Consider the following 14,615-nt stretch of genomic DNA (forward strand, 5'->3'; position numbering starts at 1 on the left):
ACCTGTCCTGAAACAAATTATCATACTGAGTGCTCCACCCCTTGCCCTGCTCCCTGCTGTACAACCATCCCACAAACACAAGGCCTTAGACTACTAAAAGAAATCAACTCCCAAAGTAAATAATCAAGATATCTACCAGCGATGAAGACAGAGAAGATCACTAAGCATATCACAATGCAGACAGATATGGCCCTGCCTAAATACCAAATTAAAACAGCTGAGGAGACAGACACTGAACTAATCAAAGATGTTCATACAACTCTACTTAATAAAATAAGTAGGTAGCAAAGGAGATCAAGAAAACAGTAGAAAAGCACAAAGAGGAATTTGAAAGTATAAATAGAAAAACAGCGGAAAACACGAGATTAAAGACTCTGTTGACCAAATAAAAAACATACTAGAGGCACACAACATCAGATCTGAAGAGACAGAAGAAAGAATAAGTGATATAGAGGATAGGATAATTGATTTCAAAGACTCAAAACAGCAAATGGCAAAAAAGATGGAAAAAAATGAATGGGAACACAGAGAATTGATAGACAAAACGAAGCGCACAAATATAAGAATCACTGGTGCCCCAGAAGGAGAAGAGAGGAGTATAGCGCTAGGAAGAGTAGTTGAGGATATCATGGTGGAAAACTTCCCAACCCTCATAAAGGACATAAATAGACAAGTCAAAGAAACCCAAAGAACTTCAAACAGAATAAATCCAAACGGGACTTGCCCAAGGCACATACTAATCAGTCTGTCAAAAGAGAAGCAGAAAATCCTGAAAGAGGCAAGAGAGAAACAATCTACTACATAAACAGAAATTAAATAAAACAGAATTCTGACTACTCAACTAGTACCCTGGAGGCGAGAAGGCAGTGGTATAATATATTCAAGATCCTGAAAGAGACAGATTTCCAGCCATGTCCTTTAAAATTGAGGGGGTGGGGTGGGCCATGGTGGCTCAGTGGCAGAGTTCTTGCCTGCCATGCTGAAGACCCGGGTTCAATTCCTGGTGCCTGCCCATGCCAAAAAACAAATAAACAAGAAAAAAAGTGCATACCAAACTAAACTTGATGGGGAGATTAAAGCTTTCACAAAGTAGTCCTGAAAGATGTTGTCAACAAGAGATCGGCCCTACAAGAAATACTAATAGGAGTTCTGCCAGCTAAAAAAAAAGACAGGAGAGGGAAGTCTGGAGGAGGGCACAGAATTGAAGAGTACCACTAAGGGTAATTTAAAGAAGACAAAGAGAAAGAGGGAAAAGAATATATAGATCTGACAAATAAAATTAAAAAGATAAGACAGTGGAATCAAGACACACCTTTTCAGTAATAACTTTGAATGCTAAAGGAGTAAATTTATCAATTAAAAGATACAGATTGGCAGAATGGATAAAGAAACAATCCAGCTATATGCTGCTTACAAGAGACTCATCTTAGACACAAGGATACAAATAGACTGAAAGTGAAAGGCTAGAAAAAGATTTTCCACACAAGTTGTAACCAAAAGAAAGCAGGAGTAGCTACACTAACATCGGACAAAATAGACTTTACATGTAGTGATATCATAAGAGACAAAGAGGAAACTACTTAAAGGCTCAATTCACCAAGAAGATATAACAATGATAAATGTTTATGCTCCCAATCAAGGAGCTTCAAAGAACATGAAACAGACATTGGCAAAACTGAAGGGAGCAATAGATGTTTCAACAATAACAGTAGGAGACTTCAACACACCACTCTCCTCTATAGATAGAACAACCAGACAGAAGATCAATAAGGAAATAGAGAAGTTAAATAACTCGATAAATGAATTAGACCTAATAGAAATACATAGGTCATTATACCCCAAAGCACAAGGTTATACATTCTTCTCCACTGCTAGTGTAATATTCTCCAGGACAGATCATATGTTGGGGCACAAAACAGTTCTATATAAATTTTAAAATACTGAAATTATTCAAAGCCTTTCTCTGATCACAATGGGATGAAGCTGGATCTCGATAATCACCAAAGAATGAGAACATTCACAAATATATGGAGATTAGATAACACATTGTTAAACAATCAGCGGGTCCAAGATGAAATTGTTAGAGAAATCAGCAGCCATCAGGTGATGAATGAAAATGAGACAACTTATCAGAACTTAAGGGATTCGGCAAAGGTTGTGCTGAGAAGGAAATCTGTTGACTTAAATGCCTATATTAAAAAACAAGAAAGAGCAAAAATCGAGGCCTTGACAGCAAACCTGGAAGAACTTGAGAAAGAACAGTAAACTACTCCCAAAGCAAATAGAAGAGAAATAACAAAGATCAAAGCAGAGATAAATGAATGGGAGAACAAAAGAACAGTAGAAAGAATCAATAAAACCAAAAGTTGGTTCTTTGAGAAGATCAATAAAATTGATAGGCCACTAACAAGACTGACAAAAAAAGAGAGAGGATGCAAATAAATAAAATAAAAAATGAGAAGGGGTGCGTTACCAGAGACCCTAAACAAATAAAAGAAGTCATAAGAGGATACTATGAATAACCATACGCCAACAAACTAGACAACTTAGATGAAATGGACAAATTCCTGGAGACGCACAAACAAGCTGCACTGACTCAGGAAGAAATAGAAGATCTCAACAAACCAATCACAAGTAAAGAGATTCAATCAGTCATCAAAAATCTTCCAACAAAGAAAAGTCCAGGACCAGATGGCTTCACAGGGGAATTTTATCAAACATTCCAGAAAGAACTAACAACAATTCTGTTCAAATTTTTCCAAAAAAATGAGGAAAAAGGAATTCTAATTCATTTTATGAAGCTAATATCATTTTAATATCAAAACCAGGTAAAGATGCTATAAGAAAGGAAAACTACATACCAATCTTCCTAATGAACATAGATGCAAAAATTCTCAATAAAATATTAGCAAATTGAATCCAACATCACATTAAAAGAATAATACACCATGACAAAGTGGAATATATACCAGGAATGCAAGTATAGCTCAACACAAGAAAATCAATTAATGTAATACAGCACATTAAGAAATCAAAAAGGAAAGGTCACATGATCATCTTGATTGATGCTGAAAAAGGATTCGACAAAATTCAGCATCCTTTTCTGATAAAAACATTCCAAAAGATAGGAATCACAGGTAACTACCTCAATATGATAAAAGGAATATATGAAAAACCACAACTAGTATCATACTCAATGGAGAGAGCTTAAAGCCTTCCCCTAAGATCAGGTACAAGACAAGGATGCCCACTGTCACCACTAGTATTCAACACTGTGCTAGAAGTCCTAGCTAGAGCAATCAGGCAGGACAAAGAAATAAAAAGCATCCAACTTGAAAAGGAAGAAGTAAAACTCTCATTATTTGCAGGTGATATGATACAATACTTGGAAGATCCAGAGAAATCTAAAGCAAAGTTACTTGAGGTAATAAATTCAGCAAGGTGGCGGGATATAAAATTAATGTGCACAAATCAGTAACATTCCTATACACAAGCAATGAGCTAGCTGAGGAGTCAGTTAAGGAAAAAATCCCATTCAAAATAGCAACTAAAAGAATCAAGTACTTAGGAATGAGCTTAACTAGGGACATAAAGGACTACATAACATTGGTAAAAGAAATCAAAGATCTAAATAGGTGGAAAGCCATACCCTGCTCAGGGACAGGAAGGTTAAATATAGTTAAGATGTCAATTCTACCCAAAATGATCTACAGATTCAAGGGAGTACCAATCAAAATTCCAATAACCTACATTGAAGACTTGGAAAAGCTACTTACCAAGTTCATCTGGAAGAGAAAGAAACCCCGAATAGCTAAAAGCATCCTCAGAAAGAAGAATGAAGTGGGAGGATTAACATTTCTGGACTTTAAAACTTATTATAAAGTCACACTGGTCAAAACAGCATGGTATATGCAAAGACAGAAGTACTGACCAATGGAATTGAATCGAGAGTGCAGAAACAGACTGTCAAATTTATGGTCAACTGATTTTCGACAAGGCTCCCAACTCTACTAAATAGGGACAAAATAGTGTTGTCAATAAATGGGCATGGGAGAACTGGATATCAATGGCCAAAAGAACGAAAGAGAACCCTTACCTTAACCTTCTGTACAAAAATGGATTCAAAGTAGATCAAATACCTAAATATAAGTACTAGGACCATAAAGCTCCTAGAAGAAAACGCAGGAAAACATCTTCAAGACCTAGTAATAGGAGGTAGCTTCCTAAATATACCCAAAGCACAAAAAACAAAAGAAAAAACAGATAAATGGGAACTCCTCAAAATCAAATGCTTTGGGGCCTCAAAAGACTTTGTCAAAAAGGTGAAGAGGTAGCCAATTCAATGGGAGAAAATATTTGGAAATCACACATCAGACAAAAGTTTGATATCCTGCATACATAAAAAAATCATACAACTCAACAACAAAAGAACAAACAACCCAATTATAAAATGAGCTAAAGATACGAATAGGCATTTTTCTGAAGAGTAAATACAGATGGCTCAAAAGCCAATGAAGAGATGTTCATTTTCATTGGCAATAAGGGAAATTTAGATCAAGACTACAATGAGATACCACCTCACACTTATAAGAATGGCTGCTATTAAACAACAGGAAATGACAAATGTTGAAGAGGATGTGAAGAAATTGGGACACTATGCACTGCTGGTGGGAATGTATAATGGTGCAGCCGCAAGAGGAGAGTTTGGCAGTTCCTTAGGAAACTAAATATTGAGTTACCCTACTTGGATATACCAGAAGAGCTGAAAGCAGTGACACAGACATTTGTACACCGATGTTCATAGCAGCATTATTCACAATTGCCAAAAGAAGGGAACAATTCAAATGCTCACCAACAGATGAATGGATTAACAAAATCTGGTATATACATACAACGGAATATTATGCAGCAGTAAGATGAAGTGTCATCCTGAAGCACGTGACATGAGAGATGAAACTTGAGGACACAAGGCTGAGTGAAATAAGCCAGACACAAATACTGTATGACTCCACTTTTATGACCATGGTAAAGTGAAAATTGGAGGCATATAACAGAATATGGGAGACTTAGAGATACACAGAAGCTAGAGATACGTGAATAGTCAACTAATGAGGCTGAACGTGAATGTAAGGGGATAGAAGTGAAGCCAGTTCTCTAGGGGATCTATAATTCTATATTGAAGATGAACATGATTGAAAGAGGCTGTCCAGACCTATGTGTTTCACTGATTAACACTACAACTATAAATAAGCTCTTGCAAGAACTACTTCAAAGGTATGATTCGTGTACAAAGAGTGTTTAAGTCCAGGGTACAGGGGGAAAACTGCTATTGCATGCTATGGGCTATGTTTAACAGGAAAACATCAGCAGTACAACAGTAATAGCAGGGGCATAACATGGGGGGAGGGACAAAAGTTAAGGTGAGGTTTAGATTTCCTATTTAGTGAGGGTGTGTTTATTGATTACCTTTCTCTTGGGAACAATGAAATTATCTAAAACTGAGACTGTTGATGGACTATGGACATTATACCTGACACCTAATGAATGCAGGTGGCTGAAGGACGCACCAACTGAATGAGAAGTAGATTGGCGAACGATTGTGGAATGATTGTGTATACATATGATCAAATATTGTACTGCTACAAAAAGGAACGAAGTCATGAGACATGCAACAACGTGAATGAACCTGTGGAACATCTGGAAATGAAAGAACCAGTATTCTATGGTCTCTTTTAGAAAATGCTTACAAGAAAACAGGGGCCTAGACTGTAAATTCTTACAGCAGACACACTGAGTGCAGAGTGGTAATTATTGCTTCTGGATTTTGAGAGGATGTTTATATATCTATACCCTGGTATTCAGAGATAAGAACAAAGCCAAACAGGTCAGGATTAAGGTAATTCAGAGCACAAGGGTAAGGAAGACAATGTCTATATTTTAGAACCGCACCTATTCTTTGAGACCAAAAGAAGAAAGGATTATTTTGTCTGGAACCTAAATTTTCTAAGCACATAATCTAACACAATCTGTCTGGATAGTCCATTTGAACAACTGAAATACAAGGAGCCCAGAATAAGAATGAGGGTCTTTAGTCCTGTATAGCTTAATGTAATACCTGGATACATCCTAGAATATATTAAGCAGATAATTAGAAAGTATTGGCAAAGTTCTTTGAGGGATGGAAGAGAAAATATGGAACTATTAAACTTTACCATCAGGAAATCCCCTGATACTGTGTCAAACATTAAGGCCACCCAAATCAATAGGCCAAGCCCTTGATCTTGAGGCTTACTCTTCTAAAGCTTACGTAGGTTGCAGAGAAACGAAGCCTACCTATAGGTATGACCAAAGACCTCTTTTGTGGCTCAGATGTGACCTCACTCTCTCTAAGCCCAATTCTGTGAGTGAAATCATTGCCCTCCCCCCATGTGGGACATGACATCCAGGGGTGAAAGTCTCCCTGGTGGTGTAAGAGATGACTCCCAAGGGAGTCATTTTTTCCTTTCTCCAAAAAAAAAAAAGTCCCTCTGGCACCGTGGGATCAACAATGCCATCTTGATTAAAAGGCGGAAAAGTGTAACTAATAAAATATCAGTGGCTGAGAGAGTTCAAATAGAGTGGAGAGGCTACTCTAGAGGTCACTCTCAGGCAAGGTTCAGTTAGATGCCGCAACCTACAACAGCTTGCCAAACCCCAACTAAAACCATTCCAGCCAATCCTAAAAAACACCTAGGGCAGTACATAAGATTCTACAAAGGTTCTATGCACTAGGGTAAGTTTCCAGATGGGTCACTGGACCAATCTGGAGGGCCCAACTTCTCCAGAACATCAGCAATTTCTATCTCCCTACCCCACATTAGTGATAGACCCTTCCAAAATGAAAAAGTTAGAATGGCCATAACTTAAACACCCCTCAAGAGAGGGATAGAAAGATCAAAGGTAATGGTGGAGTTATACAGAGAGGGTAAGGTTTAACAAATATGATTGCTGAATCATCAAATTGGTATTTCTTTAGTCTCCAGTAGCTAGAGTAGCTAGAAGTAAAAACCTAAAATTGTAGAATTGTAACCCATACCAAACTCTGAAATCTGTTCTACAACTAACTGTTGTGTCGTACTTTGAAATGTATTGCTTTTTTGTATATATGTAATTCTCCAAAAAAAAAGTCAAATGTGATGACAAAAAATATTTATTCCTTTTAGCCTCCTATATTCTGGAGCAGCTAGAAGGAAAAATCTGAGATGATGGTAATGGGATCTGTCCTGTAACTACTTGTTGAAAAGTGCTTTGAAAACGTGCTTTTTTCTTTCTTTGCTTTGTATATATTTTATATTATACAATAAAAAAAGTAAAAAAAAAAAAAGAGAGAGGGAAATGAATATACAGATTTGAAAACTAAAAACTAAAGGGTAAGATGGTATATTAAACAACTGCTTTTACAGTAACAACTTTGAAATGTTAGTGCACTAAACTCACCAATTAAAAGATACAGATTTTTGGAACGATTGCAGGGAAGTACCTGAAACTGCTGAGTTGTGTTCCAGTAGCTTTGATTCTTGAAGACCACTGTATAAAGATACAGTTTTTACAATGTGACTATGTGATTGTGAAAATCTTGTGTATGATGCTTCTTTTGTTCAGGGCATGGACAGATGAGTTTAAAAAAAATGAATAAATAAACAATAGAGGAGAGAGAGGGTAAAATAAATTCCTTAGATGGAAATACTAGTGGTCAATTAGAGGGTACGGTAAGGTGTAGAGGTGTATGAGCTTTTCATTTTATTTCTTTTTCTGGAGTGATACAAATGTCCTAAAAAATTATCATGGTGATGAACACACAACTGTGATGATATTGTGAGCCACTGATTACACCATGTATGGAATATATGCATGTGAAGACTTCTCAATAAAAATATTTTTTTAAAAAGATACAAACTGACAGAACATATTAAAAAATTTAATCTGTCTATATGCTGTTTATAAGAAATGCATCTTAGACCCAAGGACACAAATCATTTGAAAGTGAAAGGATAGATTCTATGCAAGCTGTACCAAAAGAAAGCAGTGGTTATACTAAAATCAGACAATATAGACTTTAAACGTAAAGACATAACAGACAAAGAAGAACACTACAAATTAAAGAAAGGGACGATTCACCAAGAAGAAATAACAATCATAAATCTTTATGGAGCTCCAAAGTACTCATGAGGCAAACACTGGCAAAACTGAAGGGAGCTACAGAGGTTTCAATAATAACAGTGGGAGACTTCAATACATCACTCTCTACTATAGATAGAACAACCTGTCAGAGGATCAGTAAGGACATACAGAACCTAAACTATGTGATAAATGCATTAGACCTAAAAGACACACACACATATATAGATCATTACACCCCAAAATACCAGGATATTAGTATTCATGGAACATTCTCCAAGATAGATCATATGCTATGACACAAAATGAGTCTTTATAAATTTGATAAGACTGAAATTATCCAAAGCACTTTCTCTGACCATGATAGAATGAAGCTGGGAATTAAAAGCCACCAAGAACTAGAGATTTCACAAATATATGGAGATTAAACAACATACTCTCAAATAGTCAGTGGGTCAAAGAAGAAATTGCTAGGGAAATTGGTAAATATCTGGAGACAAATGATAATGAGAATATAACATATCAGAACTTACGGGATGTGGCAAAGGCCATGGTGAGAGGAAAATTTATAGGCCAAATTGCCTATATTAAAAAACAAGAATGAACAAAAACTGCGGACTTACCTGCTTACCTCGAGAATTTAGAGACAGAACAGGAAACTAATCCCAGTAACAGCAAAGAAAAGAAGAGAAATAATAAAGATGAGAGCAGAAATAAACAAACTGGAAAACAATTAAACAGCATCAGAAAAAACAAAAGTTGGTTGATAAAATTAGTAAAATTAATGGACCCGTAGTGGACTAAAAAAGAAAAAAAAGAGAAAAGCAAATAAAATAAGAAATGAGACAGGGGTCATTACCTGGATGCCAAAAAAATTTAAAAAATAATAAGACAATACTATAACTATACCAACAAACTACAGAAGACAGATAGAATGGACAAACTTCTGGAAACACATGAACAACCTATAATGTCTTGAGAAGAAATACATGACCTAAACAAGGTGGGTCAGCAGAACAGGTTCAATTCCCAGTGTCTGGCCATGAAAAAAAACAAAAAGTACAAAAAATCTTTCCACAAAGAAAAACCCAGGAGACAGCTTCACTGGGGAATTTTATCAAACATTCCAAAAAGAACTAACACCAATCCTGCTCAAACTTGCCTAAAAAATTGAGGGAAAAGGACCGCTATGTAACTCATTTTATAAAGTTAACATCACTCTTAATAACAAAACCAGATAAAGATGCTACAAGAAAGGAAAACTACAGACCAATCTCCCTAATGAACACAGAGGCAAAAATTCTCAAAATGCTAGCAAATCAAATAATACATTGAAACAATTACATATCATGACCAAGTACGGTTTATACCAAGAACACAAAGGTGGTTCAATACAAGAAAATCAATCAACATAATAAAGCACATAAAACCAAAGGAAAAATCACATGATCATATTGATTGATGCTGAAAAATTCAACAATATTGAGCTTCCTTTCCTGATAAAAACACTTCAAAAGGTAGGAATTGAAGAAAATGTCCTCAATATCATAAAGGGCATATATGAAAAACCCATAGCCAGCATCATACTTAATGGTGAGACTGAAGGCATTTCACCTAAGATTGGGAACAAAACAAAGAAAACCATTGTCACCACTATTATTCAACATCTTACTAGAAATCCTAGCTGTAATGATTAGACAGGAAAAAGAAATAAAAGGCAACCAAATAGGAAAGGAAGAAGTAAAACTTTCATTATTTGCAGATGACATAATCTTGTACTTAGAAAACCCAGAAAAATCTATGATAAAGCTACTTCAGCTAATAAATTCAGCAAAGTAGCAGAATTCAAGATTAATGATCAAAAATCAGTACTGTTTTTATACACAAACAATGATGTATCTGAGGAAACAATTAAGGAAAAAATTCCATTCAAAATACTGACCAAAAGAATCAGGTATCTAGGAATAATCCTAACCAGGAATGTCAAGGACTTATATACAGAAAACTACAAAACCTTGCTAAAAGACATTTAAAATGACCTAAATAGATGGAAAGACATTCCTTGCTCACAGATAGGAAAGTTGAATGTAGTTAAGATGTCAATTCAAGATTCAATGCACTATCAATCAAATCCCAACAACCTACTTTTAAGACTTGGAAAAGCTAGTTATCAAATTTATTTAGAAGGGGAAGAGACCCTGTGGTAGTTAGGTCCAGGTGTCAACTTTGCCAGGTGAACGTGCCTAGTTCTGTTGCTGTGGACATGAGCCAATGGTACGTGAATATCATCTGTTGCTGATTACATCTGCAGTCAGCTAGGAGGCGTGCCTGCTGCAATGAATGATGTTTGACTTAAATGACTATTGCTTAAATGAGAGAGCTCAATGTGGCACAGCTCAAGCAGCTCAGAATACCTCATCTTGGCACTCGCAGCTCAGCCCAGGCCTTTGGAGATGCAGAAAGGAATCATCCCAGGGAAAGTTGTTGGAACCCAGAGGCCTGGAGAGAAGGAAAGCAGAGATCGCCCTGTGCCTTCCCATGTAAGAAAGAACCTTAGTTGAAAGTTAGCTGCCTTTCCTCTGAAGAACTAATGAAATAAATCCCCTTTTATTAAAAGTCAATCTGTCTCTGGTGTGTTGCATTTCAGCAGCTAGCAAACTACGACAGACCCCAAATAGCTAAAGATACTCAAAAAAAAAAAGAGCAAAGTGGGAGAAACTATCACTTCCTAACTATATAGCCACAGTGGTCAAAACAGCATGGTACTGGCACAAAGACAGAAGTATTGACCAACTGAATAAAATCAAGAGTGTGGAGATGAACCACCAAATCTATGGACAACTGATCTTCAATAAGGCCCCCAAATCCACTGAACTGGGATAGAAAAGTCTTTTCAATAAATACTGATATCCAATTCCATGGGAGAATTGGATATCAATAGCCAAAGGAATGAAAGAATCAGAATCACTACCTCGTACCCTATACAAAAGTTAATTCAAAATGGATTAAAGACCTAAATGTAAGAGCCAGTACCATAAAACTTCTGGAAGAAAATGCAAGGAAACATCTTCAAGATCTAGTAACAGGACATAGCTTCTTAAACTTTACATCTAAGAGTGTAAAAAAAAAACAGTGAAAGAAAAACAGACAAATGGGAACTCCTTAAGATCAAGAGTTTCTGCATCTCAAAGATACAGAAGACACACCTTGCTAAAAAGGTGAAGAGGGGGCGGGCCGCGGTGGCTCAGCGGGCAAAGTGCTTGCCTGCTATGCCGGAGGACCTCGGTTCGATTCCCGGCCCCAGCCCATGTAACAAAAATGGAGAAACAGAATACAATAAAAAACAAGAAAATGTTTAAAAATGTTTCCCTTTCTTCCTTCCTTTCTTCCTTCTCTCTGTCTTTCCTTTAAAAAAAAAAAAAAGGTGAAGAGGAAGTCAACTCAATGGGTGAAAATATTTGCAAACATATCAGATAAAGGCTTGATAGTCTACGTACATAAATAAATTATACATATCAACAAGAGAACAAACAACACAATTATAAAACAGGATATGAATAGACAATTTTCTGAAGAGGAAATACAGATGGCTAAAAAGCACATGAAGTGATGCTCATTTTCATTAGCTATAAGGAAAATGCAAATCAAGATAACAATGAGATATCACCTCACACCTATAAAACTGGCTGCTACTAAGGAAAAAGAAACTAAAATATTGGAAAAGATGTGGGAAATCAGAACACTTATTTACTGTTGGTTGGAATGGATAATGGTGCAGCTGCTGTGGAAGACAGTTTGGTGACTCCTCAGAAAACTAAATATTGAGTTGTCCTACGACCCAGCAATACCACTACTTGGTATATACCCAGAAGAGATCAAAGCAGTGACAGGAACAGACATTTGCACACTGATGTTCATAGTGGTACTATTCACAATTGCCAAAAAAAGATGGAATCAATCCAAGTGCCCATCAGCAGACAAGTGGATAAATAAAATGTGGTGTATATATGTACAACAGAATATCATGCAGCAGTAAGACAAAATGTGGTCCTTAAGCACATGACAATGTGGATGAACCTTGAGGACATAATGATGAGAGAAATAAGTCAGATACAAAGGGACAGAAACTATATGACTTTGCTATTATCACTCTGGTGAAGGTAATCTCAGCGTTTACACTATAGAAAATAGCAGACGTTGAAATACAGAAAAGTTAGAGACAGAGGAAGCTATCCAATGAGGTTGAACCTAAATGCAAAGGAATGGATAGAAGTGATATTTACTAATTAGCGGGTTGTAAGTAACATAACGATATTGAAGATGACTATGACTGAAAGGAGATATTTAGTGCCATGTATCCCACAGATTAAATCTACAATTAAAAATAAGTTCTCGTGTGAACTATTACAAAGGTTCAATAGTAGACAAGGAGTCAGTAGAGGGATATGGGGGAAAACTAAAAATACATGCTGTAGTCCACAACACCAAAGGCAACTAATTGGGGGAGGGGGGACAAGGAATAAGGGGCAGTTTTTATCTGATAGTTGGTGACACTGTGTCGGTTCTTTGCCGCTATGGACCAATGAAAATTGTCTAAAACTGAGAGTACTGCTGACTGTAGGCCAAATGAGGATACTGCAAGACATGGTTTGTTTCTTTTGGACATTATCCATAATGCCCAACAGACTGAGGATGCCAAAGGGTACAATGACCAAGAAGCAGAATGGCAAACTGTGATCCACTTATATGATCAAATATGGTAGCGCTACAAAAAAGATGCCGAGAGGCATGCAACAAACTGAATAAATCTTGGGGACAATGTGTTTTGCAAAATAAGCCAGAAACAAAAGACAAGGTCTCTCTCAAAAAAATACTTTCAAGAAAACGAGAGCCTAGATTGTGGGCCCTAATAGCAGTCACATTTGGTCTGAAGTTGTAGACAAATTTCTGGATTCTGAGAAACTGAGCTATATGTGAATCATCAGCTGGTATTTCTCTGAAACTCTGAGTAATTCTGTGACACCTAAGACCCAGAAATGGAGGGCTGCAACCCTGAAAGTTGGCATAGCTATATATAATAACAGTTAAAGTAACTGAAAAAAGAGATCAGGCCTCAATTAGAGTTTAAAATGAAGCCAGTCTGGCTAGGTCTAAGGTAAATTAGAATGCAGGGTAAAAGATGATAACATATATACTATAGACGTTCAGCTACTGTATGAGCCCTAAGGCACAGAGATTTATTATGTCTAAAACCTAAATTTTCAGTAACACCAATCAAAATCAACCTCTCTCAATCACTCACTACAACAATCCAAATTCTTGGAGTCCAGAACAGGAATGAGGTCTTGTAATTCTGTTTATCTTCATATAATACCAGGATACATGTCAGACTATGGTGGGTTGATAATTAAAAAGTGTTGGTAGAGTCCCTTTGAGGGTCCACAGCGGGGGAAATCATTGTCCTCCCCACTACGTGGTACATGACATGCAGAAGTGAAAATTCCCCTGACAACAGGGAGCATGATTCTGGGCGATAATTCTGGCGCTGGTATCATAGGATTGACAATGCCTTCCTGACCAAAAGGGGAAAAAGCAGTGTAATAAAATAAGGCAACAGTGGCCAAAAGACATCAAATAAAGTCACAAGAATATTTCTGAGGCTACTTCTACACAAGCTACAGTTGGACAGGGCTAACTGTCATGGTCTGCTAAACCCCAACACCAAAATACATGTCTGTTGACTCTTAACAGGGCTCAACTGAAACTCTATAAAAGTTTCATGCACGAAATCTGCCTTCCTGCAACCTATAATTCCTGGGGGGTTCCTAGGTCAGATAAATCCAGAGGGACCAGCCTTTCTATGATTATCAATTACATCCCCCTATTCGTTAGTGTCAACACCCCTTCTTAACATGAAAAAGTGAGAACAGGAATTGCCTAAAAATCACTATAGATTGGGAGAGCCATCAGAGGAGAAGGAGGTGGTAAGAAAATAGGATTTAACCAATGAGTATGGCTGTTGAACTACTACATTAATATTACTTTAGCGTTTTAGAGCAGTTAGAAGGAAAAATCTGAGATGGTGGGATGGCAGTACATGGTAAACTCGGATCTGTTCTGTAATTACTTACTTAAACATGCTTTGAAAATTTTTGCTTTTTCTTTCTTTCCTGTGATATACATTTTACAATAAGAAACGTTAAAAACATTGTATCTGTTCTACCTCCTTACCTAGAATGAAAATTCAGAGGGCAAAACCGTATCTAATTTAACTCAAGCATCTACTAAGTATATCACCCAATGCCAAGAGTTAAATTTTGTTGATTATACAGGAACCAGCTTACCTTATCTAATTCAAGTTATTAGTTTTTCCTTGTATGCTAGAACTAGTGTGATACACTTCTGGGAATTACAAACATCAATCTCTAGATAAGCTCACACTGTCTGGTAATTTCTCG

Source organism: Tamandua tetradactyla, chromosome 10 (genome assembly GCF_023851605.1).
Source record: "Tamandua tetradactyla isolate mTamTet1 chromosome 10, mTamTet1.pri, whole genome shotgun sequence".
NCBI classification, from domain to species: domain Eukaryota; kingdom Metazoa; phylum Chordata; class Mammalia; order Pilosa; family Myrmecophagidae; genus Tamandua; species Tamandua tetradactyla.